The 27,390-nt window shown below is 48.4% G+C and overlaps 1 long non-coding RNA gene across 3 annotated transcripts in view; it reads left to right on the top strand.

Annotated features, from left to right (window-relative positions):
- Nucleotides 1-16,856, top strand: part of LOC102376700 — a 54,530-nt gene extending 37,674 nt beyond the window's left edge. For all 3 annotated transcript variants that reach the window (XR_001358169.2, XR_003094468.1, XR_003094467.1), the window contains 3 exons: nucleotides 2,532-2,634; nucleotides 4,803-4,867; nucleotides 16,362-16,856. This is a non-coding gene — a long non-coding RNA (uncharacterized LOC102376700). The remainder of the gene's footprint in view (nucleotides 1-2,531; nucleotides 2,635-4,802; nucleotides 4,868-16,361) is intronic.
- Nucleotides 16,857-27,390: the final 10,534 nt, after the last annotated feature.

The raw sequence follows: 27,390 nt of genomic DNA, 5'->3' as shown, positions 1-27,390 counted from the left end.
AGCAGGAACTGGGCTGGAAAGAATAACTTTTACACAACTCACTTAACAGACTTTGGATAAGGAGCAGCTTGTAAAACTAGCCATTTTGACAGAGCCAGCTGCTGGGATAGGGGAGAAGTGATAAATGCCCTTAATTACAATAAATCTCCTGAATCATCTAGTATGAAATCTTACCGTTCATTCATTGTAGTAAATGATGCTATAATAAAAGGTGAATTTGGAGACAGTTTAGAATTTGAAAGCCAAGGATGAATCTGATGCTACCTAATGAATTTTCTTTGTATAAATTTTTTTTTGTATAATTGTTGTTTGTTTCTCTTTGCAAAGTAAAACCTGGACATTTAAATTTTGATGGAAGGGTGATACAAATGTCATATGGACATCCTGGAACCTTTCTCCTTCCATTCAGATCCAATTTGGTTTTAGTGGAAGAGTGTAGGAAAGACTGATGCTCTATGAAAAACACATTGATGTTTATTTTCTCATTTTCTAATCCCTATTAAGGTCACTGGTAGCATGATAGTTGCAATGCCCTTGTAATGAGATGAATTAATAGTGAAAACTGATCATGGGGTGTCCTTAACTGGCCACTAGAGGAGCTTCTGGTGGTGTAGAGAATCCTGTATGTTTGTTTCCAGGTTGAGCTTCTAGCCTGAGGAAAGGAGGCATAGCTGAACTTTTCTTATGCCCCATTTATTTCCAGCTATCATTTCATCAATGTAAGACTGTTAACAGCTGCACAATTTAAAGCAGTTCATGGCATAGTCTAGGTCACTGAGCTGTTACCTTTGTTAATAGCTGTTACCAAGTGGGCTTGTCTACATGTGTATTTACATGTGCCTAAACTTAATGTGCTTTTGCTTAGGGTACATTAAGACTATTGAGGTGTGAGTCTGCATGTAGACATGCTAATGCACATTAAGATGCATTAACTTTAGGCACAAATAACTAGGTCACATTAGCGCATGTGCAGATATACTAATGCCCATTAACACGGTAGGTATCCATTAACACACACCATGTTAATGCACATTAGCATGTCTATGTGTGCACTAATGTGACTTAGCTATTCATGCCTAAATTTGATACCTGCTTTATGCATTAAGGGCCTACACATGTAGACATGCCCAGTGAAGGGCAGAATACCCAACTCAATCCCAAGGGGAGGATGAGCTTTCCTTAAGATAGCAACAAATATATCATGATTTTTACATCCATGCTAGGTATATGTAATTCCAGTACAATCTTTCTATGGTGTCAGTGGACTTTTGATCCACTATTTAGTACTAGACGGAGTCCATAATGATAGGCACTTTGAAGTGAAAAGGATACTACTGTTGACTACCTAAACTATAGGCCCACTGGGATGAAGACTACTTTATATACAATGGGCTACTGCTCTCTTACTGGAATCTGTAGGAACCACCACAATAATCATAGTTTTCACTGTACAGTTAAGAGGTCTGAAATATAAAATATAATGGGAAGAGGTAAGAAGCTAAACTATCTGCAATACAACATACTTTTATGTTCTGCATGAAAATGATAAATTTTGTGACCCAAACGTCAAAATGTAAGTCAAGAATTTTCAGTCTTGACATTACTTTATCACTTTTGGAAAAAGTCCTTTAAGGTTTTGCAAATAAGCATGTAAATATTTCATGTAGACAAGGTTCCTTGGGCGAATCTGATATCTTTTATTAGACCAACACAAATAGTTGGAAAATAATTATTAAGCAAGCTTTCGGATTCAAAGACCCTTCATCAGGCTGAGGAAGTTTCAGCAGGTGGTGTGTGCTCTTCCTGAATGGAATAAAAAGTAAACAAGCCAGCGGCCAGGCTGGTATGCATACAAGACAGGTAGTCAGTGAAAATGTAGATTGAGGAGTCAATGGGTGAGAGACAGGCTGGGGTGGGGGGGTTGGAAAGAGAGAGAAGGGGGATGAAAGTGGATAGATACCTGGGGAGTCAGATGCCAGGCAGGTTATAATGTGTCATAAATCCAATGTCTATATTTAGTCCATGCTTTTTAGTATCCAGGAGGTTGATGAAGTGGAGTTCATAGGCTTGTCTCTGGGAAGTGTTCTGTAAGTTTCCTTTGAGGATCAGGACTGAGAGATTGGAGACAACCTACACCCCTGTAATATTTCATGTATTCATTTACCTATTTCATTATACCTACATGCTAAAAAGGATGCTTATGTAGACGTCATTTATCAGGACCATTATATAAATATTTAAATGGCAGATGCTCAACATCTCTTTGAGAAGCACTCCCAGCTATTGCTTTAGATGCAAGCATAATAGAAGAGACAATAGAAATGTACTTATATGCTGAATAATAAAATCGATTCTTTTATTTATAGCCTATGTAAACCTTAGTTTGTATTACATAGCTCCTTATAATCTCTTAAAATGCTGAACTCATTAAAATATAATTAATGATTATATCCACCTGGTAAATATCACAAGATAAGCAGACTGTACTATTATTTTGGTAACAAGATTTTTCTTTATTGCTTTCTGTGAAGGCAGAAAAGGGGGTACTGAGAAGAGCCTGGAGAGACAGGAACATGAAGTAGTTACCTTCCTCACAGTGGGGAGCTGCCATGATGAGAAGGACCAGCACAAAAGGTTAAGAAACACATGTTCCTTTCAGACTAGGAGAAGGGGCATTGGTGTTGACACTTCAGGCCCCAGAGAAGAGCAGAAAGGAGAGGAGTCAAGACAGATGAGTGAGAACAAGAAGTGGCCAGAGCTGTCAAGCTCCCACAGAAGACAGGAGATAAGGAACCAGGTTCTAGGAGAAAAGCAGCTGAGGAAACCCTAGATGTGTGCAACAGGGGACTCTCTCATTGCCAGTCTGCCATTGGCCCACCCACCCGTTACTGGACCCACACCCACCTCCTTTCCTGCCACACCTTGTTGTTTCTTAATTGGATCCAATTAGGCAAGAGGCTGCCCATTCTTGCCCCGATGCCAGGGGGCACTATCTGGGGCTCCATTCCTCTCTTACACTGCAGCCCAAACCTTGCAGATGGCATCCAAGTGACATAATGCTCCCAGCCTACAGCTGGACCAAGCTTAGCCCTCATTGTCAGGTCTCAGATACACACGTTCATACTTCCCTCCTCTCACTAGGCCTCTCATGCTCCTCCCCCTTTCACAGGGTCTTTTTCATGCATTGACAACTTATACCACCTTGCTCCCTCTCAGAGTGGGCCCCTTCAGCCATAGACTTTATCTAGCGCACACCTTGGGTGGCAGACATACCATCTTTTGGGCCTCTCCCATGACCCTCACTGGGGTAATGGCCAGCTAATAATCCAACCAGGGACAAGCTTGCCCTGTCCCATCCCCAGGGCAAGCAAGCAAGCAAACGCACACACGCGCGCACACACACACACACACACACACACACGGCTCCCAATCCTTTCGTTTCCCCCTCACTAGGGCTCCACCTCCCTACCCCTGCTCTGGGGCCTACCTTTACTGGGGATCTATATCTTCCACCCCCTCACTGGGGCTACAGGGCTTCCATCCCCAGTGGGGGCTCAGGTGGCCATAGCCATGCCTGGCCTCAACTGCTACCTACAGTGATGTGAGGGCTAGGGGTTATTGAGGCACCCCAACCCATCTTCCACCTGGGTGGTAACTGGTATGGCATTTTCCTGGAGGCTCCTGCACCACTGGGAGCCTGACCAGGCCATCCACTCCCAGCAGGGTGCAGTTTTAGGTCATGCTTAGGACCCAGAGCCTCCTTCTCCTACCTGAAGATGTTCCATTCAGCAGTTCAGTCAGGCAATGTTTCTGCCTGACCTGGCAACAGCAATCTTCTCTGTTTATATAGGCAGCCACAGTTCAGCCCTTAAAGTGCCAGGCACCAACAGTGGCCTGCCATAATGTGGAAAGCAGATAGCCTGCCAGGAAGCAGGCTGACAGAATGGAGTGACTGCAACAGCAGCGAGAGGCAGGAAAGAGACTCTAAAAGAAAGAAGTGGCAGCGAGTCTTGGAGGGGCCCTGCCCTGTTATTCCCATCTGGGTTTTTCTTTTCTCTTGGTTAAGATTATTTTTTCCTTTTTTGTCTCTCCTTCTTTTCCTCCTGAGCTGTGTTCCTTTAAAAAAAAAAAAAGGAAAGAGGAGAGGGGGAAGATAGCTAGTCTGCCCTAGGGTGGGACTGTTAAAGTAAAGCCAGTCCTCAGGAAGATGCTGGTACCAACCAAAAAAACCCAACGTGTTTGATTATTAACTATATTATCATGCAGTGTGCCTGCTATATACCCCCTGCCCTGGTTTTGTTTTTCTGGCATACCAGCACTCTGGCACCTTACACAGTAGATATTATGGGTTTTTTAGCACTCTGGCCAAACATGTTGCCTACTCCTGAGCTAGAAGTTCGTACACCACTACTATGGGCTGGGTCACCTGGTAGTGAATCAGTTTTTAGAAAAGGAATAAGGGTTTTGTGGCAAAATAAGTGATAAAAAGGGGTTCCATGACTTTAGGAAGTTTGAAAATCTCTGGATTTCAGGTGATGAAACTCCTCTTACTGCACAGACCATCACCAGTTATAAATGCATGCCATTCAGTTTTCATTCCTGTGTATGCTGTTTTATTCTCCTCCTCCCCTTTTGAAATTCTGCTCTTGGTTTATTTAATTTCTGGCCTGAATAATGAAATTACTGCACATGAAAATCAAATGTAAATGTATTTTAGCATTTTAAAAAATTGGAATCAGAATCTATATTCATAATAGAAACCTATTGTTGATTTTTAAATACAATGTTCTCATTTTTCTTAGGCAGAGCCTTCAAGTGATGCGGCAGTCTACTTCTTCCTAACATCAGGAGACAGACCAATTAAAATGTTAAGTAACTAATTCCAAGCCTGCATTTTATTCCTTGTTTTTCTCCTCCCTTTTCCTATCAGGTACTGTAACTTAAAAATTGACTGGAATCTAAGGTGGCATAAGACTGTGTCAACTTCATGCTCTTTGCTTGGGATGATGGCCAGATAGGGGCCTTCCTAGTACAATTGTGGGCCTATGATATTGTCATGGCTCTGAGTGATTAGTGTGCTGGAATCTGAGAAGTACATCTTTTTAGGAGACAAATTGAGTGAACAGCAGATGAACCATTATTAAAATTTTCCTAATCTGTTTTGATTTACATATGTACAAATTCCTGCAGATGGGCATTATAGACAGGGTTTGAAAAGGAAGAACAGCCAATTTGCAGCATTTCTTTCCTCCAGCCCAGATGAGAATCCACTTGCTCTCTCTCGCTGTTATAACCCTTTTATGGGCCAGATCCTCAGATTGGGCATATCTGACTTCAGTTTGATACAAGCTGGTGCTGCACCCCTGAAGATCTAGATGCATTTTTTTCTTTAAAATCTTTTCATTAAAATCATATTGGAATGAAAGTGAACATCAATGACCTTTTCTCTACTTAACCCATTTTCATTATTTGTCATTTAACCTTTTTTTCATTTGCAGAGATGTTCTTTATGCACTTTTTTCTTTTTTAAATTGGCAGTATTACTCAGAGGTAGAGGATTTATTTTCATTAGTAATTTTTGGAGTATTGATGTGTGGTAGGTAATAAGGTCTCTTTCAATAATGAGGGCTGTTCTGTCATAAATAAGCTAAATGCAAGTTGATGAGCAACCATTAATCTAAATCATTCATTGTTCTTTGTCATCATGAGTAGTTCATGGGTAGAGTGTCTGACTAGGAACTGAATCTGGATAAGGTCTTTTGGAAGAACTGAAGTTTACATGGTTCTATTATTTCTGCACAATAACAGAGAACCTGTAAGCCAGGAAGATAAATGAGTATTTTCCTCCTAGTAGTTTAGGTTAGGCTTTATTGAAACACCCTCAATGTCAAAGGACTGTTTCCCATTCTTTTCAAATAGATTTAGGTACAGAAGTGAAAAACCTCTAACCCCATCTCCTCCCTCTTCCTCAGACAGAAGGACACTGTTGCAGTGGAATTGTGACATCACCGTGCCTGAAAAGAAACAGGCTGGAATAGTGAAGTCACTCAGGGCACTATGTACACTCTGCAGGGAGTTTTTCAAAAGGTGGGACTTTGGACAGAGCCACAGAATATTGCACTGCATGAAACCTTCAGCTTTTTTGGGGGGGTTGTTTGTTTTTGGAGGGAGGGTTGTAGATTCAACACTATGTACATAGAGCCTGTTTGAGTCACTGGGATGAAGATGGCAGCCATGGATCCCTTCTTTCCCTGTCCCGAGTTATGTAGAATGGGCACTGGAAATGTTTTTTTTATCTACGTTTTGCATTTCCTGGTATCAGAAAGGGTCAGATTGTTGTTGTAGCCGCTGCGTCACCGATTTATTTTCCATTTTCAAAGAACAATTAATCCCCAGAAGAGTATTGCTGCTCTAGAGAATACATTAATATGTTGCCAATTCCTCTGGGGAATAGTGCAACATAATAGCATTTCAACAAAACACATAGCACTATTTAAAGATACTACATAGAAATAAAGCCAAGCACTTTTTCAGTCCATTTTTCAAAACGTTTGCAATTCCTTATCAAGGCAGAAAAACAATAAAATATTAAGGAAAAAAAATTAATCTATATCTAGTGCATTTTATTAAATAAAATATAACAAAAAAAAGGTCATGGCAGGTATGTAGAATTCCGACAACCATTTTTGTTGTTTGTCACCGTTTCATTTCCTTGGTTGAATGCTAAAAAGAACTTTGGAAATTGCAAACTTGAAGCATTAATGCTTACAGTTACATATCTAAAAATTATATTCAGAATGCTTAATGGTGTGCTGTAGCAAAATGTTGTTGCAAAGATATACACTGAAAGAGATGTTAGAAGGTTATGTGAAGCTCTGGACTGCAATTTGGATTCAGAAAAGATTTGGATGCCAAATCAGCATGTCCAAATCAAATCGCTGGCTGTTTTTCTGAATCAATTCGGAGCTTCTGAATCGATTCAGCAGTTCAGAGGGCTGTCTGTATGAGGAAACAGAAACTTAAGAGGGAGGAGGAGTGGGGGGTGGGGAAGACTGACATGTCTAGTTGGCTAGTAAGCAAGATTTCTCTCTGACTGCCTTTCCAATTACAGTGTCTGGGGGAGGGACATAGAAACAGCATAAGAGCCTTTGTGTGCAGGCTTGCTGTGCCTTTTGTAAGCTGGTACTGTCTGGGGAACAGCATGAGAAAGGTACTGTGCACTGCCTGGCCTGCTTTATAGTCAGGAGTTGCTACTTCCCTGCTCCTTTTTGTTGTTAAAAAGGATTGGGTAGGATTTAGCTTTGCTTAGCTTAGCATTCTTAATACTATTCAATTCATTTATTTCAATCTATATTTGCTCTTTCTTTTTGTACACTTCAAACAAAGAAAGCTCTGTTTTCTCTGCCAGCATGATCCATCACTGCAGGGAGGCGCACACACACACACACACACACCTGAAGAAAAATCAGATACTCATAGGAGAAGAAGAGAGTCAGATTAGATATAGCAGTTGTTAGTTATTATTATTATTGTTAGTTCACATAGAGACTGAAGACAACACAGAAGTCAGATTCAGTTTGAGACTAACACAGAACTCAGGGTCTTAGGAGAAGGAGATAGATCATCTTAGGTACATATTACAACAGTAGTAGTCACGCATTCACATTAATAGAACACCACAGAAGAAGACACCATATATAGTTCTTAATAATCAAAGAAGAGTCCAGCGCACTCATGGAGCATGGAGGGAACAACAGAGGGGGAAAAAAAAAAAGAACAGACAGAGTCATCCTTCACATTCATAACTCACACTAAATAAATACATCACAGAGGAGAAGACTGACAGACAGACATCACACATTTTTTACATAGTTCTTAATACTTATTATTACTGAATCAAACAATCAAAGAAGAGTCCGGTGCACATACGCAACACAAAGTGAGTAGTGTGTATACCCCCTCCCCCCCTTTTGCAGCACAGGAAAGATTTATATGAAGTGTGCTGGAAAGGCAGGTGCTAGGTCTTCTGGCAGGGGAGGGAGAGGGGATAGGGGGAGAGCTACAGCTGCAAGTTCCCCCTTGCCCCAAATAGACACATTCTCTTCCCAGGCAGCCATAACATTTGTGCTGCCAGTGGAAGCAAGGAGATGGAAGCAGTGTCTGCACCTGACATCCCTACAACTGCATCACCTCCCCTCAGTCCAGAAATAGGCACCAGCAGTGGAAACATTGTCTCCTCCACCCCAATGTCATCTCTCAGCATGAGACTCCAAGTGCCAGAGGAGGAGCTGGAGCTGGAACTAGGGATGCGGAGCGCACTAGCTCAAGCAATTCTGGGGACTGAGGAGGAATCCGAGTTTGTGCTTCACACCCCTCAAATTTCCCCTAAGCCTAGGTCTCCTCCAGAAAGCAGCATCTCGGAGGAGGTTGAGGTTGTGGAGGCAAGTAGCTCAGCTGAGGCAGCTCCTCCTGCTGTTGTGCCTCAGCCTGCTGAGGAGTGGGAAAAGGCAACATCCTCACCCTCAACCCAGAAGTGAGTGAGTAGCATAGTGTGGGAGCATTTTGAGCTGGCAGATGATCCCAGGTTTGCCAGTTGCCAGCACTGCCGCAGGCACATCAGCTTGTGCAAGGAAATGAACCACTTTTCCACCATGGTGATGCTGCTGCATCTCAGAAGGCAGCACCCCTCTGCCCTTCTTGCTGCTCAGCCTGGCACCTGTGTGAGACTGCTGAAAGGGAAGTCTCCCACTCAATCCAAAGTCCCCCTCCCCGCAAAGCAGAGACAGGCCACCCTGTGAGGGAAAGCTGAAGACAGAGCGGGGTGAGTTGCAGAGGTGAGCAAGATCACCCAGACCGGGGAGATGCTTGCTCTGGATAGCCAGCCCTTCTCCCTAGTTGAGTAGCCAGGGTTCAGGTGGATCATAGCACTTCTGGCCCCATCTTACAAAGTGCCCACATGCACCACCTTTACAGGGAGAGCACCACCATCCTTCTATGTGGCATGCAGGGAGTACTTGAGGGAGGAGCTGCGCAAGTCAGGGCTGCCGGTAGCCTTGCATTTCACCTCCAATATCTGGAGCAGCTGGGGGGGCGATCAGCCTACCTCTCCCTCACAGGGCACTGGTGTGATCAGTCAGGCCATTGGTGGGCTCCATTGCAAGCCACATGCTGCATGATTCCCACATGGCAAGGGAGATCATGGGGACCATGAACCACATTGTTCAGGGATGGCTCATTGGGCAGGCCGAGCTCACCCACAGGTAAGAAGATCATCGAGTCCAGCCCCCCGCCCAAAGGGCAGGAAGTCAGCTGGGGTCATAGGATCCCAGCAAGATAAGCATCCAGTTTCATCTTGAAGGTGTTCAATGAAGGCGCTTGAACCACCTCCGGTGGCAGGCTGTTCCAGACCTTGGGGGCTCGGACAGTAAAGAAATTCTTCCTTATGTCCAGCCTGAAACGGTCTTGTAGTAGTTTGTGACCATTCGACCTCGTCATCCCTTGGGGTGCTCTGGTGAACAAACGTTCCCCCAGATGCTGGTGGTCACCCCTGATTAACTTGTAGGTGGCCATCAGATCACCCCTGAGCCTGCGCTTTTTCAGGCTAAAGAGCCCCAGGGCTCTCAGCCTGTCATCGTAGGGTCTGCTTCCCTGACCTCTGATCATGCGCGTGGCTCTTCTCTGGACTCTCTCAAGCTTCTCCACATCCTTTTTGAATTGTGGAGCCCAAAACTGGAAGCAGTACTCCAGCTGCGGCCTCACTAAGGCCGAGTACAGGGGGAGAATGACGTCCCGGGATTTGCTTGAGAAGCATCTATGGATGCAAGCCAGCGTTTTGGTCACTTTACTAGCCGCAGCATCGCATTGCAGGCTCATGTTCATCTTGTGGTCAATGATGACCCCCAAGTCTCTTTCTTCCATAGTGCTAGCCAACATAGCACTGCCGAGCCTATAAGGATGCTGCAGGTTTTTCTTCCCAAGGTGGAGAACCTTGCATTTATCGGCGTTGAACACCATCAGATTCTCACCTGCCCACTTGCTGAGCCTGTCCAGGTCAGCCTGGATCACCCGCCTGTCTTCTGGTGTGGATGCTTTGCCCCAAAGTTTGGTGTCATCGGTGAACTTGGCCAGTCCACTTCTGACTCCAGTGTCCACATCATTAATGAAGATGTTGAACAGTATGGGTCCAAGGCCAGAGCCTTGGGGGACCCCACTGGTCACAGGACACCATGATGATCACCAACAGCAGAGCCAATATGGTGAAGGCTGTCCATGATGCCAACTTTGTTGGCATCCTCTGTGTGGCACACAGACTGCACCTCATAGGGATACCTTGGAGCAGAACAGGGGTGGCGGTGATGGTGCCACCAGAACTACTGCTACAAGCCAAGTGATTTCAAAATACAGAAAGGTGGTGGGCTACTTCTTTTTACAGCATCAAGTGGGGCAAGATGCTGTGGGAGAAACAGGCAGAGCAGAGCATCCTGCAGCACAAAAAAATCACAGGATGCGGAGTCTTGGTGGAGCTCCACATACCTGATGCTCAAAAGGCTGGTGAAGCAACAGAAGGCCATCCATGAGATGGCCCTGCTTGTGGGGATTGGGATCAGTGGTCCCCTGAACAGAGCTGAGTGGGGTACCATCATCTAGATCTTGGTGTTCCTCAAGACCTTCCTCGAGGCCACCGAGAACCTTAGCTCTGGTGATGCCCTCCTCAGCCAGGAGATCCCCAGAGTAGGGGAACTGGAGAACCAAATGGAGAAGTTCCAGGGGATCAATGTTCCTGGCTGGGGCAGGCCACTGTCACCAGACATCCAGGTACTGGTGAGGCAGCTGAAGGAGGGCATCAGGAGATGGCTGGATCACTTGTGGTGCAGTATGGTCCACATGATGGCAAGGATGTGTGACCTGAGGGTGAAGGGGAGCATGTGCACTGGCAGCACCAAAACCCTCGATCACTGGATGCAGGTGCTCGTCAAGGAGGCTGAAGTGCAGAGGTGAGGGGATGTGGAAGAGGGGGATCTACTTTCCCTTGCCATCACTCCCAGAACCAGCCAGTCTCCTCCATGTCAGCCACTGCCAATATGGTCCATAAGCACGGCTTCAAGGCTGGGGTCAAAACACACAAGACCCCAGCCTTGGGCAGGTAGTGCCAAGGCTTCGGTGGCTACCTATGTTGCTGAGGATGTGGAGGCACTGGACTGTGACCCCTTGGCCTACTGGGCAAGCTGCAGCCAGATGTGGCAGGATCTGGCCACGGTTGCCTGGAAACCTCTCCTGTCTACCGACCAGTGAGCTGAGTGAGAGGGTGTTAAGCATTGCTGGGGTTGTCGTGACACCCCACTGCAGCTGCTTAGATCCTGATTTGATGAAGCAGCTGGTGTTCCTAAAGGTGAACCTCCTGCTCCTGGGGTTCCCCAAGCTCCACCTGCAGATGGACTGAGTGCCACCCTCGTCACTCCATCTGCACCAATTTCCTTTTTTGAGTTTTTTTAAAAGCCAAGTAATGTCCCACTTTCAGCTAGAGGGGGCACTGACTGCATTACCAGCCAGCAGGGGAAGAACATGTCCCTGCTGATCTCATTCCACTGCTAGGATGAACTTGGAGGTATGGTATTGGGGCTTTGGGGAAGGAGGAGGCCCAAGGTCTGAGCATGATCACTAAAACTGCACCCTGCCAGGGTAGGGAGGCATGGTGGGACTGCTGATGGTGTTGCAGTCCCATAAATGCCAGGATCAATGATCCCCTAGTGAAAGGCAGGTAGGATGTGCCATAACCTCCAGCTAACACACACACACACACGGCTCGGGAATGCCCAGACCTGTCATGTCTTTGACAGGCCTGATTCTTGCTGTTTGTAGTGCAGTTGTGAGGCTCCTGTTGAGCTCAGTTTAGCTGCCTGGGATGCCAGTTTTCAGGTTGAAAAACCCTTTGTCAGGCTGAGGAAGTACCTGCAGTAGCTCCTGGATGGAAGGCATAGTAAAGAAGCCAGAGGCTGGCCTGGCATGCAGTGCAGGCAAGAAAGCCAGTCAGTGAAAATAGAAATGGAGGCATCAGGGGGTGAGGGACAGGCTGAGGTATGCAACACGTACACATGACATGAGTTTTGCTTTCTGGAATTTGGGGTGCAGTTTCCCCCAAACCCCAGTGCCTATCTCCTTGAAACTTGACAGGTTTTTGTGGCCTCAGCAGGGGCTACCATCCCTGTACGTGTCATCTGAATCAGACAGAAAACAAAGTTATAGATATTTCATTGATTCCCCATTATATCCTATGGCCGAATCTCTGAATCGAAGTGAAAAATTGATTTGGAGCTCCGAATCGAGTTTCTGGTATCTGAATTGGCCAAATCTAAACCTGAATTGAATAGTTCCTATTCATACAAACCTAATGTTAGATGGCCTAACCTTATGGGCAGAGATGATCATATGCTTAAGGGCCTGACTGTTCCTTATTCAGGCATAAGCCTTCAGTGAGCAAATACTCCATGTCTCACAAAAGCTTGGTATAACTTCTTATAGTGCAATGTGGCCTTCAGAGTCTTAAGATTCCATTGCATTTGTCTGAATAAAATAGAGCAGAATAATAAGTCTGCTCTCTGATTTTTCTAATATTGGTGATTGCTGGGGCATTGTTGTATTGTAGCTGCCATGAGTGATCACAAAGACAAGGTAGTTCATTTCAAACAATTAAAACATTGTCTAAACAATTTGTTGAGGTTTCCAGTTAGCTGAAAGTATCTATGGACAATCCAAATATAATTAGTTTTATTTTCTACATTTGAGGGCTTGGTCCTTCTGTCTCTTTGGGTAAGGAACTCCAAATGACTGATTGGGGAACACTCCAAAGGCATGACCTAAACCATTGAAACCTTTAAGAGTTTTTCAGTTACTTCAATTACTTTAAGACCAAGTATCTCCAAGGGGCTCTGAGGTCAGATTAGTGCTTTTATAATTGCTTTCATCCTCTTTGAGGATGGATAGATAGATAGATCTATATGGTCTCAGAGAGGATGAAAGCAATTATAAAACCATTGAAATATAAACAGAAAAGGTGCTGATTATTTTGTTGCTGTTTCTGTGGGTTACTGGAAACTGAATCCTGACAATATTGTGCAACCCCCCCCCCCCCAAAAAAAACAAAACAAACAAACACACACACACACACACCAACAACCAAGAAGAAAATCCAAGGTATTTATTTACTCTCTGATTTTTATATTACTTCTTTATACAAATCTCTTTTGCATTTATTGATGACAAAACTGTGGCACTGGTTTCCTTTTTATCATGTACTTCTGTCAATAAACCTACTTCTTTCTCCAACAGCACCTGTGGCCTGGGAGGTTATGACTGTAACAGTAAGGTGCAAATATGTTTCTCATCCAAATATATATATGCTGGAAGAGAAACATATTTGCACCTTGCTGTTACTCTCATAACCTCCTGGGCCACACTTGTTGTTGGAGGAGGAAGCAGGTTTATTAAACAGAAGTACCTGGTAAAAAGCAAACCAGTGCCAGTTTTGTCATCAATGAATGACAAAGAGACTTGTGTAAAGAAATAGTATAAAAAATTGGAGGGTAAATAAATGCCTTGTATTTTCTTCTTGAATGTTTTTTTTTTTTTTTGCACAATATTATTGCCAGGATTCAGTTTCCAGAAACAACAACAACAACAACAACAACAACAACACAACAACAATCAGCACATTTTCTGTTTATATTTCAATGGTTGCCTTAGATGCAGCTCTGAAAAGTCAATGATTGTACTAAAGTGCAATGGCCCCCTGCTTGATGGCTCATTTTCTCTGTGCTCCCAGGCTAATCAGAAAAAAATAGTTCTCTTTCCATTACCCAGTGCAGAAACTCCACCAGGCAAACATCAGTTTGTTCAAAAAACTAAGAGAAATTTCCATTTGTTTAGCTGCTGTCTAGAATAAAGTAGGATCTTTCTCCACAAATATGAAGTAGTCTTCCAAACATTTAGCAGTTCAGAACTAATGCAATTATTTAAGGATGTAGAAGGTGAATAAATTGTTGGCCAACAGAGGATGGCCAAGTAAAGTATTAGGTTTGTGGGTAGGGCAATCTTTAATTGCTACTTTTGCAAACTTGTGTCTCAATTCTGACTCTGGGATATCTCTAGAGGATATTAGTGAAGTGACTCTAGGTTAATATTGATGTAAATAGCAATAGAATTGGCTCTTCTAGCCGTAATACTCTAGAGAGAGAGAGAGAGAGAGAGAGAATGTTTGTGCATATGGATGTGTGTATGCATGAATGTGTGCAATACAAAAGAGCAATACTTTAAAAAAATAACTTTCCTCTATGTATTTTGCTTACAATAAATTAAATCATCTGAATATTGTCAGCAGTTGGCATGCTTATTCAAGAGAGAAGGCCATGAGATACAGATATAGGTTTGAATCTGGTTGCAAGCACCCTAATATAAGGCAAAGCTGTCCAACTCTGATGTTCACTGCCTCTAAGAAATGCTGGACTTATATCATCACCTGGTATATTTGCCCGGCTCAAAATAAATGGATTATGTCATGAATCATAATGCTGGAAAGGACCTCATATTCATTGCATCCTGTAAGACAGAGTGAAATCTGGGAATTTGTCATTTTAGTTATCTGTGTTTGAGATAATTGGACAGTTTCATGAGGAATTTCTAACCTTTTTCCATTTTGTATGGCTCAAAATTAGTCCATTTCCAGTTTTCAAGAACGTATTTTTAATAGAAACTTAACCACCATCATAATCAAAATCATTACTTAACATTTTCAGTAAACCAAAAAAGAGTTAACATTTGTTATCCAAGCTCCATATCATTATGAAAAAGGAAATGTTTACATCTATTTTGTATTGAACAACTGCACAAAGGTGCTGTTGAGTGCTGTACAAAGGGAGTTACATACTTTAGTGTTTCTGCAGGTAACACTCATGGACTCCATGCATTCCTTCCTTATATACACTACTATATTGCCATGTGCCACATTCTCATTCTCCTCCTGTAACTCTCCCTAGATCTTCCTTTTGCTAGGAGCTTGGTTTGTTCTTTACATTTGGTTCCTGCTATACTAGGATCTCCAAGTCCTGTTCCTATACAAAGGGTTCATGCCCCAGTTCTCATGTTAAAAGCATGCATGCCCAAGTTTCTCCTTTCCTCTTACTCAATGGCTTGAGAAGAAGCATTATAGAAGTGCTAGAAGGTGTATCATTTTAAACAAATTACAAGGGCTCAGTGATACCTACTAGGGCTGTGCAAAGCTTCGGTCCCTGATTCAATTTGGCAGAGATTCGGCCCGATTTGGTGGCTGAATTCCAAATCCAAATTGAATTAGAGGACCATTTAGTCTCTCTGAATCAGTTTAGGGAGATTCAGAAAGATTCGGATATTTGGACATAGAGACAACTTTAAATATTTTTTCTACAACCCTCTAGGTAGCAGGGGCTCATGAATGCTGTGATGCTGGCGTCCATGGGGGTATCCCACAGAAGCACAGAGGACTCCCCAGCACTCTCAGCAGCAGACCCAGAAGTTAACCAGAAACACTTCCAGTCCACTTCTGGGTTCATTGGGGAGTGCACAGAACCCCCCACCCCACACTCCCCAGCTCAGCAACTGGTATGTCTTGGGTCTGGGGGGGAGGTACCTGGGGCCCCCCTGCAGCCAATTGCTGAGCAAGGGGGCACACTCCCCAGCAGACCCAGAAGTGGACCAGAAGTACTTCTGCTCCACTTCTGGGTTCACTGCCGAGCACATGGAGGGCACCCCCCCCAGACTACTGTGGGATGCTCCATCTCTCCCAACATCGCCAAAATCATGAGCCGTGCCTGCTACCTCAAGTTATGTAGAAAAAAATTAAAGCTGTGTCTATGTCCAAATTGCTGATTCTCCAAATCAGCATTGAATCTTCAGATTTGAATTCAGCTGAATTGAATCAGGGACAGTGATCCAAATCAACTAATCAAATCACTGTCCCTGATTTGGCCTGAATCTGAATTGAATAGGTCCCACTTCGCACACCCCTAATACCTACATTATTCCCCCTTTTCAATTTCAGATTTTTTTCATAATCAACATAGTTCTGCCCACTGATATCTTGAACTTTCTCTAAAAATTTGGAATGGATCAGATGTGTTATTCAAACATTATATTACATAAATGCAGGCAGATGGACAAATGCCAGTGAGTTGGATGTGCAGGTTCACAAGCATAGCCTTGATTTAAAAGTCAAGGATGGTTCCTCTACCTTCATCAAACAATAAATGAAGTGGGAAAACTTAAGGTATATTGATTTGTCATAGAAGAGGTTTGGGGGGCCTTTTTCTAAAGTAATTTTCTTCCTGTAACAGGTATCCGCTCTGGGCCAATCTAAACGTGGCCCGAACTCCTGTTCCTGGGGCCCCCGCCTGCCTTCTCTCCTGCCATGCCTTGCTGTTAATTGATTAATTGATGTTAATTAGTGGGAGGCTGCCCTTGTACTGCCCTGCTGCCAGGGGGCCCTATCTGCGGCTCCGTTTCCTCCCCTACACCGCAGCCCACGCCTCGCCGGTGGAATGGACGTTATGTCTTAGCCTTATTACAGTCTGGCCCCTTTTTGTCCTCTCTGGGCCTTCCTTCGTTTGATATGCACCCTCTCCAGCTCTAGGGCTCTCCCTGGCCCTCTCTCACTATGTGCCCTCTTCTCTGGGGCCTCCTCAGTAATGCCACCCCCTCTCTGGGCCTCCTCAGTAATGCTGCCCCCTTCTCTGGGGCTCACTGTGCCCGCACTGGGCCTTCTCAGTAAAGCTACCCTTCTCTCAGGGGCCTTCTCAATCATACAATCATAGAAGTAGGGTCGGAAGGGACCTTGTAGATATTCAGGTCCGACCCCCTGCCTGGGGAAGAAAACTGGGCTCAAATGACCCCAGCCAGGTAGGCATCAAGCCGCTTCTTAAACACCCCCAGGGTAGGAGCCAGCACCACTTCCCTTGGAAGTTGGTTCCAGATCCTAGCCGCCCTGACTGTGAAGTAGTTCCTACGGATGTCTAATCTAAAACTACTCTCCAACAACTTGTGGCCATTATTCCTTATTATCCCGGGGGGGCGCTAGGGGAAACAAGGTGTCCCCCAACCCCTTCTGGTCCCCCATAGTGAGTTTATAGACAGTCACAAGGTCCCCCCTCAGCCTTCTCTTGTGAAGGCTGAACAGGTTCAGGTCTCGTAGCCTGTCAGTAAAGCTGCCCTTCTCTCAGGGGCTCACCACATCCGCACTGGGGCTTTTCCACAATGCTGCCCCCTTCTCTGGGGCTTCACCACAATGCCTAGCCCTCACTGGCGCTGGGGTCCCCATTCTGCTGTGGGTCCCCTATGAGGCCTCCTCCAACCCCTAATAGCCTCACCCAAACCACTGGTGAGGAACAGTAACACAAACACAAGCCCCTAGGCTATAACATAAACAGAAGCCGCCCAGCTATAATCACGCTCAAGCCTACCGGAGATTCTTCATCTCACAGCCGTGTCAGACACTGCTCCTTCATCAGGCTTTGCTTCTCTTCTCTTCCACAGCAGAGAACTCCTTCCACCTGGGCTCCTGGCAGGGAACTGCCTCCAGCCTCAGCCCCTAGGCTTTATATGGGAGCCAGGCCCTGCCCCTTCTGGTCAGCTGACCTCCTCTGGTTGTCCTAGCAACCAACAGCTAGGCTCCTTATTCACTGCTAGGGCTCTTTCCCAAGCAGTCTTTCCCTAGCAGTTTTCCCCTCTTTAGGAGCAGGGAACCTCAATGTTCTGCGACACTTCCTCATAAAAATAATATATTTATCTGACAGTCTCAACATAGATATCAGAATGTTTTGACACAGAATAGTTATGACATACTGCGCATGACTACACTGTGCTGACTCCAGCAGCCTTACCTGGGGTCCTGGGGACCTTCAGAAGCTGCAGCAATGGTGATGCTTCTGGAACAGGGAGCATAGCCAGCAGCTAGAGTGTAGCTCTGACATGCTAGGTCCTGGTTTTGATCTTCTGGGTCAAAAAGTCTCCCTGCATTGCAAAGTAACAGTGCAGGGAATGTCTGCATGTGTGGCATGTGTAGTATGTGAAACTACATATAGGTCTGCTGCACTGCATGCTGCATGTCTGTGTTCATCTGGACACACCCTATGGCTGCATCCACATGCACAGGCATGTGTGGTCTGTGGCACTGCAAATCTCTTTGTGATATTACAAACCGCACACCAAAAATGTTAACATATGAACCATGCTGCTAATTTGCAGTTTGGGGGCAAATTTTGTTACCGCAAAATACAGGTAGCACAATATATAAATACATTTTAAAAATGATGAGAAAAAAGTAGTGTGGCATATGCAACAGGAGTGGGTGTATGCAGACACAGGGGCTTGGTTCTCCAGGGAGTCCTCTGGCTGCTTCTCCACTCCTTTAGTTTTGCTCTGGCTCCTCCATCATGCCGAGAGGCAGGAGAAGTGGGAAAAAGGCAGTTTGTCTGAAGCAGGGTAATTCACACACCATCAAGTCCATGTGCAAAGGGTATGCGCTGAGGCAAAGAGTAGCCAGATGAGTTTGTGCTGCTGGTATTTTGGCCACTGCAAGTGCATGCCCCTTCATGTGAGGATGCACTCTAGGGATCCATCCAGATGAGCCCACATGTGCCTCTTGCCACATCTCAAAGCCATTTGAGATGTGGCAAAAAGTATGCTGGGAACAAAACAAAACAAAAAAACATTCCCAATGCTGCACATTTGGATATCCAGATATCAACCCCCCCCCCCAAAAAAAAAACAGAAACAAAAACAAAAAACACAGAAAAAAGCAAGGCAACCAGAGGCTGGGGTAGCTGGCCAGAGCATCTCTATGGCTACTCAGAATGGTGCAGGCTGCAGGGACCTGGACCCAGGCTCCATCACCAGGCAAGTAGAGACTGGGGGTGGGAGGGACTGGAGCCAGGGCTGTTGGGTGCAAGGGACTGGGGGGTGAGGGTGACTGTAGGGGGCACTTCTCAGGATGGGTGCATACCCTGCCTGCCCTCCACATGGCCCACAGCTCCCCCCCCCCCAGCAGCAGGGCCATCCAGCCTCAGGGCTCTCCTGGAACAGACCCATCATGTGATGCAGGCAGTGAGACTTGGCCCCGGCTGCCTGGCACCTAGAACTGCCTGTGCCCAATCACATAAGCCCAGCTTGGCCTGGCTTGGTGCAGGACCCAGTCCAGCCCAACACATGGTCCTGAAAGCAGTGTGGGGCCCCATGTGAAGGCAGAGCAGCCTGAGGGTCAGGCTGAGCCAGGCCGAGCCTGTGTGATGGGGCACAGGCAGCATAGGTGCCAGGCAGCTGGGAATGAGCTGCGCAGCCCCATGCCACACCCCATGCCAGGGGGGCTGTTCCAGGAGGGTCTGATTGCCCCAATGGCTGCTTCTGCTGTGGGTAAGCTCTGGGTCTTGTGGGGAGGCTTTGGCCCCTGCAGGGGGGAGAGTGTGGGCACTGCTGGGGGGGTTATGACCCTGTCAGAGGGGAGCTTTGGCCCTGTGGGGGGTCCTGTTGTGGGGCTGTGGCTAGGATGGGGGTGCTGTGGCCCTGTGGGGGGTGCTGTGGACCTGTGTGGAGGTGCTGTGGCCCCTGTAGGGGGGAAGTCCATGAGCTGTGTGGGGGGGGCTGCACCCTGCAGGGGGCAGGGAACCCATCCCTCCTGAGAAGCCCCCCCACACTGTCAGGTTTGACCTAGAAACCACTACACATAGCCCAAGCAAAAGTCTCTGTTATGTAACTAATGCCCATCTGCAATGATAAGGAGGAGACAGTCTTAGATAAAGGAGGCTTGAAAACAAAAGCAGAATCAGTGGACTAGGGCAAAGAGCTGATTTAAATATTAAGATTCACACCCCTAGGTGGGGAGAAAGTATGCTAATGAAACATACATGTATGTAAATGAGATACATAGCTAAAACACAGGTATAGAGACATGCTCAGTAAAGAACTCCTTGCGTCACTCCCTTATAACCAATTAGCAAACAAGAATGCTTATGAAGGTCCAATACTCCTGTATAAAAGATGCTTAGAATTAAGAATCTGTGTGCTTGTTACATGAAATTATTCCGCTTGCACCTTGTATTGCTAGCAATAAATCCTTATACTTTTACCCCAGGTATCTTTATTGGCTTTTGCATACCGGGCACGATCCCAGACTTGAGCTGGGGCTCAACAACACAATCCCCCACACTCACAGTCCCCCCACAATCCACCCACAAACCCTACACCTCCAAGCCACCCCCACAAACCCCTCAACCACATATCTGGCCCTATAGGTCAGGAGCGAGGGGTAGACTGTGTGTTGAGAGTGAGAGGCAAGGTCAGGGGAAGGACACTGGCATATCAGTGCTCATCAGCACTGCCCATCCCGATAAGCATCCCTAAGGGCATGTCCACACATGCAACCATGTGCACTCACAGCAGCTCAAATAGAAGTGATGCAAATATGAGCCATGGCTTTTTGCCTCAAGGCACATGTCCAGACATGCACTTTGGTTTGGGGCAAATTGTGCCACTTGAGGAAAAATAACCTGGCCTGGCTCCTCCCAGATCTGCAGCCAGGAGGAGCTAGAGCCTGGGGCCAGCACCTGTGCTGGCCCCATTAGTGTAAAAAGCTGCCTGTCCTGGCCCCATCAATACACAAAGCTGCCCTGACAAGTAGCTCAGAGCTACTCAGTTTCAGGAATTTCTGGGGGAGGAGCCTCTGGGAGGAAGTTGGACACACCCCTTCCTGTCCCAGGCTGCTGCTGCTGTTGCTGGTTGCTGCATGCTTGGCCTCGGGAGCTTCTGGGGAGAAGATGGCCAGGCCATTTTCTGCCTCTACTTACTATTATTTGCTGGCTTGGGTATCTCATGGGCATCTCAGGGGCATTCTTTGGGACTTTGGCTTCAGGCCCCACTTTGTGTTGGCTCTTCAGGTGCATTACACCTCTGTAGTGTTTGGCCAAGCTCATCTGAACCTTGACAGAGCCCATCCCATTCAGGAGAGGGGTGCATCAAGGCTGCCTGCTGTCAGGCCAGCTGTATGCCTTGGCCCTGAAGCCCTTTCTCATTCTCCTACGGAGGCAGGGGGCAGGTGCCATCACCTGCCAGAGGCAGGGGATATACTTCTTGGGCCCCTGCCTCCTCTCCAGGGCACGGAAGAAGTGGGAGCCATGGTTCATCTCCTGCTGGACGTGCAAGCAGGCAAATGCACCACGGGTGCAGTAGTCGTGCAGAGCACGAAGCTCTTCCTTCCTCTCCCGACACTCTGCAGAGGGATGGGTTGGTTGGATTGGTGGTCAAGCACCTCTCCAGCTCTAGCACTTCCCTATTGAGCTGATCCTGGACTGCCTCCCTCTGCCGGGTGTGCCCCCAAGTGGAGCTGCGCACCTTCCCCACATCCCACCATCTCTGAGCTGAGGAGAGAGCTGCCTGTTGCTCTCACCAAGCCAACCAGAACTCCTGGAAGGCCTTCCTGAAGCCCACATCCTCCATCAGACTGGCATTGAAATGCCAGTAGTCCAACACCAGACATCCATGACCTAGCGTGGCTTGAGCCCAGACAAGGTGGTGATCGCTGAAAGGGGTCTACCAGATGCCAGAGCAGTGGGCCCAGGCAAAGTGCAGCAAAGAGATATAAACTTGGTCCCACCAGGATTGGCATGCCTGCTCCTTTCCCACCTTCATATAGGTGAAGGCTTGGGGGTTGATAGGGTGACAGGCAAACCAGATATCTACCAGGGAATAGTCCATCAGGATCTCCCCAAGGATGCCCATGGTAGCCTGGTTCTGCTTCCTCCCTGACTGGTCTCGCACATGCCGGGTGATGTTAAAGTCCCCACCAAGGAGACAAACACTCATGAGGGTTGAGGGTGCCTGGCAGAAAAAAATATGCCAACTCCAGGTCTCTTGGAGGGACATACATGTTCAGAAGGTTCAGGACCAGCCCCTGCAAGCCGCGGTCAGGGGACAGCCTGGGAAGAGAGCCTGCACTTCCAGTGGGCCTCTCCCCAATCATCAGTACTGGAGCCTAAGGGTGCCTTGCCTGGACCCAAAGATGCAGCAGGTGGCTTGGCACCACCTCACTGTCCTAGAGAACCTCAGGATGCAGGCCTGGGGAGAACAGGGTGGCCACCCCACAAGAGGTGGCCAAGAGGTGACAAGAAAAGACCCTGCCTCCCCACTCCAGCTGCCAGTTAGTCTTGTTGGCTGGAGTCGTCAGGGTCTCCTGCAAGTATACCATGGGGTAACCTCCCTCCTGCACCCAGCATCTCTAGAGACCCTTCCTGCAGCCATGGACATTGAGGGTCATGATCTTAAAAGACCTCATGTGGGGAGGGTGGGTGGAGTAGATGGTTTAGCAGGGACCTCGCCCAACTCCAGGGATGAGCTCTGGAGTTTTTCTGACCAGGGTGGCACTAGGTCACTGCAGAGGTGCTGAGCCTCCCCTTGTGGGAGGGTGGCCAGGGTCTGGCGTGGGTGGACCCCACTGTCTGGCCCAGTGCATGGGTCTACCCATGACACATGTGACCTGATGTCTGGTCCAGGAGGTTAAATCTGTCCTACCTCCTGAATCCCTTGGCTTTGTTGAACAGGTCCTGTGTGGTAGCAGTCTCCGCTCCCCCTCCAAGATTTTCTCCAGCCTACCAGTGTTTGTCATGGGTCTGGAACCTCACCTGGCCTCATGGCATTCCCCACTCCACCACCTGAGCTGGCTGGAGGACACCAGACTGATCTACTTTTCACTGTCAATCCCTGCCACCTCTACACGCTTGTGTGCCACACTGTCCATCATGCCACCCTCGCATCCCACCCAGACACAAAGTGGAGAGACCTGCTCGGCAAGGGCATGGGTAGGGCATCCCAGTGGCTGAGTCTGTCCTCCATTCTCTTCCCATGAGCCACTGGGGACCTCACCTGGTGCCTTCTCCATGGAGCCATTGCCATGAGTATGGACATTGTGAGCTTCATGGACAACCTGGTCTCCTTCTGAGGGCAGAGGGAGACCCTGGCACACATGACCCTCAAGTGCACCAGGCTGCAGGCTCTCCACCACCACCTTCAGAACCTCCTCTTGAGATTCTGGTTGAATTTCACCCCCGACCTTTTTGTTTTTGTTCACCCCATCTGCGGCCCCACTAAGTCCCGGGACCTCCTGGTCAACCTCTTCCAGGCCCTGGCCAAGTGGGCCCTGTACTTGACCAGGAAGCAGGCTCTGGCCAGGAAGGTGCCTAGAAACTGCAGGGCTGCTTTCCTCTCTCTTGTCCATGCATGTTTCTGAATAGAGAAGGAGTGGGCAGAGTCCACCAGCTGCTTGTATACCTTTGAGGATCAGTAGGTGCAACCTGGGGGGCTCTGCTCGGTGTCCTCCTCAGGCACACTTATTTTCACATTTTGACCCTTTGATCCACACAGCACTCCTATCCTGTTTTTTCATTAGTTGTCCCAAGTATGTTTTTTGAGCATTCACCCATTAGCCCCCATACAATAGGGGCTACTAGTTAGCGGGTGGGCCTCAGGGCCAACAGTATTTGTATGTTACAAATAGACAGGAGCTTCTGGGGGAGGAGCCTGTAGGGGGAAATTGGCCACTCCTTTTCTTGCTCCAGGCTGCTGTTGCTGCTGCAAGCTTGGTCTCAGGAGCTTCTTGGGAGAAGATGGCTAAGCCCCTTCCTGCCTCTAACTACTGCTAGCTCCTGGCTTGTTCTCAAAGCTTCTAAAGGTAAGTTGGCCGCACTCCTTCCTGCCTCGGGCTGCTGCTGCTGCCCTGGCCTGCATTTGAGGTGGTCCTCTGCTGTACACCACTGCCCAGGGAGGGCCCCCCTGCTGCTCAAAGAGGGGCCCACTCTGCTGCACCCCACTCCACACCAGCACTGCACCCCAGCACCACACCCGAGCTTTTGTACTCCTGTTCCAGCCTACTGCCCAGCATGCCACCAAGCTGCAGTCAGGGGACAGCCTGCAGAGGGAGCCTGCATTTCCCATGGGCCTCTCCCCAACTATCACTACTGGAGCCTAAGGGTGCCTTGCCTGCCCCAGATGCCTTGGCAGGCCACCCTGCTTTCAGCTCCACTTTCACATGAAGCGCACCCGAGTGGCTGAGCTGGATGACTACTACCACCACTGCTGCTGTTGTTGCTGCTGTTGTTCTGCTGCTGCTCACTCTCAGGAGAGAGGGAAATTCCCTGCTCCACCACCTTGCACCACCCGACACAACACCTGCACTGGATTACTTCCTATCTGACTGACTGCTCCTGCCCTCCTCCACAGCTGCCTCACTGCATCTGATCCTGCTTTGTTTTCCTGCCTATTGCTCCACTGCTGAGTGCCTGGCTGGAGGCCTGAGGGGCTCCTGGACTGATCTTCAACAAATAAAGCCCCTCCACCACTCCAGCCATCTTTTACATCTGCCTCAGCAGCCTTCCCTCTATGCTTTTGTCCTTGTGTAGTGTTCCCCCTCTCCCACATTCCGCAAGCATTACCCTCCCGGTTTTCTTCCTGTGGGTGTGTAGCTCAGTGAGATTCAGCCCCCTTTCCACAATCCCAGCCTGCCCCTATTAGATTCACCAGCCCCACTGTATATTTTGGTTTTCTTTATTGTTTCCCCCTCCATCATGTGAAGCAATTTTAAAGCAGGATCCATGGGGGGGGGAGATGCCTCCACAGAGCTTCCTGCAGCCCCCACTATGGGGACAAATTTTAGATAAGCCACCAAGGAGATGCATGCCCCTGCAGCCCCCACCCTGGAGGCAGAGTCCAACCAACCTCCTCCAAGGGTAGAGAAGCCTGCACCCTCTGCTGCAGGGGCAGGCAGGACTCCAGCAGGGAGTCAAGAGGGCCAGGGGGTCTCCCCTGGCCAGCCTGCCCCAGAGGGGTTCCCAAGCACCCTTTTCCATCATCAGAAACCAAGGGCAAGAGCAGTGGGAATGGCTTCTCTTCAGCCTCCTCCACAGATGGGGGTGGGAAGGGCAAGGGCCCCACCCCCAAGCCTAGACCACTGGTGCCTGAGGGGATCAGGAGCAGAACACCAGCCAGCACACCCACTCAGCCTGTCCCTGGCCCCATCAATGTGCCCCCCCAGTGGGGTAACTGAAGCTATATGCAGATGGCTGCAGGGTGACCTGAAGCTGTGGGGCCTGGACCCTCCACTGCCGGCCCTTCCAGCTCGGATACCAGGGCCCCCTTTCCAGCACTCACCCGCAGGTATGAGGTGAAGTGCCAACTACCCAAGTGGGAGAATCTGCACTTTGAGACCTGGATGCAAGCCCTAGCTTGTGTAGTGGGGGGCCCAAAGACCATGGCAGCCTCCCACTTTCATGGCAAGGGGGACTTTCTCCTTGCCTTGGAGGCTGCTGCACAAAAGGCAATGGAGAGGGGGCTCATCGTGGAGGGTGAGTACACCCCCCTCAAGTCCCTAGAAGAGCTGGGGACCAGGGTGGTCCTCAGTTCCTTTGCTCCCTATATCCCTAATTGGGCACTCGTCCCCCAGCTTCAAACCCTGGGGAGAGTTATCTCCCCAGTGGTGGCCCTCCTTGCTGGGGTGCTGAGACTTAGGCTTCCGTCACGTGCACTGTTTCTGTTGCCAGGTTATGATCCATCTGGTGGTGGGAACGTGGCTGGAGATTGAAGGGTGCCTCCTGATTCTTTTTCAGGGGGCCCTGGTGAGGGTGTCCTGTACACTGAAGGACCTGCAATGCTTCTGGTGCTGTACCCCAGGGCACTTGTGACACAAGTGCCCCATGGGCCAGGAGAAGAGGGCATCTGCAGGTACCACTGATGAGAGGGGTGCCCCTGATGCCGGTACCTCTCCTCCTTCAGGCCCCCCTGGCATTCCAGCCACATTATCCAGCCCTCCCTGTGAGCTCAGGAGACCCAACCGCCAAACCAAGTTTGGTGGAGTCCCAGGGAAGACAGCAGCAGCCAAGAGGAGAGATGGAGAAGAGCTCCCCTGCCCCCAGTCATGCCCCGCTGCATCTGTCCCACCCCCGAACCCTCACCTTCTCCTACTGGAGCCTGTCCACCTGAGGAACACCCATGGTTGAGTGTGTGCAGGTCCCCTCTGGGTGCAAAGCCAAGAGGAAGGCTCGGGTGCAGCTGAGCCCTGTGATGTGGAGGACTCCTCCCCGCATCCCAAGACCAACACATGAGGAGAAGGAGCAGTCAAGCTCTCAGGGGCCTCTGTGGCTGTGTCTGACAATCCCCCCATGGAAAAACCAAATGGATGATCCCCATGGAGGAGGTTTTGGGGCTGCTGGACAGTTCCAAACAGGATCCCATGGAGGAAGCCCCTCCCTCTGCTGGCCAGGGCCTACCCCTGAGACCATGGGTGCCAAGGCTGAGGCCTCAGCCTACCCAAAGGAAAGTCTGGCACTGGAGCCCCCCACAATGATCTGGGGGTGACAGGGTCCCTGGGGCTCACCCCAGTGAATCCTGAGGAGGGAGGTCCCCTTATCCAGGACCCTGAGATGGGCACTGAAGCCACCCTGATGGATTTCTTCCATCCCCCTCCCAGAAAAACCTCACTTCCAGCCTGCCCCTGCACCAGAGTCAGTTGGGATGGGATCCCCTAATCAACAGGCTGATCTTGTCAAGGACTCTTCACAGACCCCACCAGGCTCCAGCTCTGCCCTACTATCTTGTGAAGGAGCCCCACTCCCACCCTTAATCCCACCTCTGTCCCAAGGGGCTACAGAGCTCTCCCAATCCCAACTGGAGTCCAGGTTCTTAGCAGACTGGGAGGTTCAGATGGTGCCTAAGGAGCCCGTTGAGTCCCAGAACCAGGAAAAGGACACCCAATAACCAGCAGGCTCCATGGATCCTGCAGAGCTCGTGGTGTCAGTGGTCCCCAGCGGTAAGCTATTTGCATTTCTTGACCTCAACTACACACGGCAGTCTGCCAGCAAGGTACAGCTTGCCTCAGACAGCCGGGGAGATTTTTGACAGCATCCTTGCCACTGCAAGGGCACTGGTCGGGGAACACAAGGTGCCCAAAAGGTACAATGCCTGTATCTATAGGTGGACCTGCAGTTTAACAGATGCCCTCTATGCTTACAGGAAGGTGCTGTGTGAGGCAGAGAACTCCACACCTGGTGTTGAAATGCGTGAGGCCCTTGCTGAACTGTCTACTCCACCCTGCCAGCCATTAAGTCATTTAAGATCATGACCCTAAATGTCCATGGCTGCAGAAAGGGTCTATGGAGATGCTGGATGCACTCCTTCCTTCAGGAGGTAGGGTACCATGTAATATTTTTGCAGGAGACCCTGACAAGTATCGCTGATGAACCATCTGTTGCACCTCTGGTTCCAAGAGCAAGGGCTGGTCCTGAACCTTCTGAATGTGTATGCCCCTGCAAAGGACCCGGAGTTGGTTGAATT

The sequence above is a fragment of the Alligator sinensis genome, unplaced genomic scaffold (genome assembly GCF_000455745.1).
Source record: "Alligator sinensis unplaced genomic scaffold, ASM45574v1 scaffold865_1, whole genome shotgun sequence".
Taxonomy (NCBI): Eukaryota; Metazoa; Chordata; order Crocodylia; family Alligatoridae; genus Alligator; species Alligator sinensis.
The sequence above is the reverse complement of the archived record's forward strand: the minus strand, read 5'-3'. Positions and strand labels throughout refer to the sequence as shown.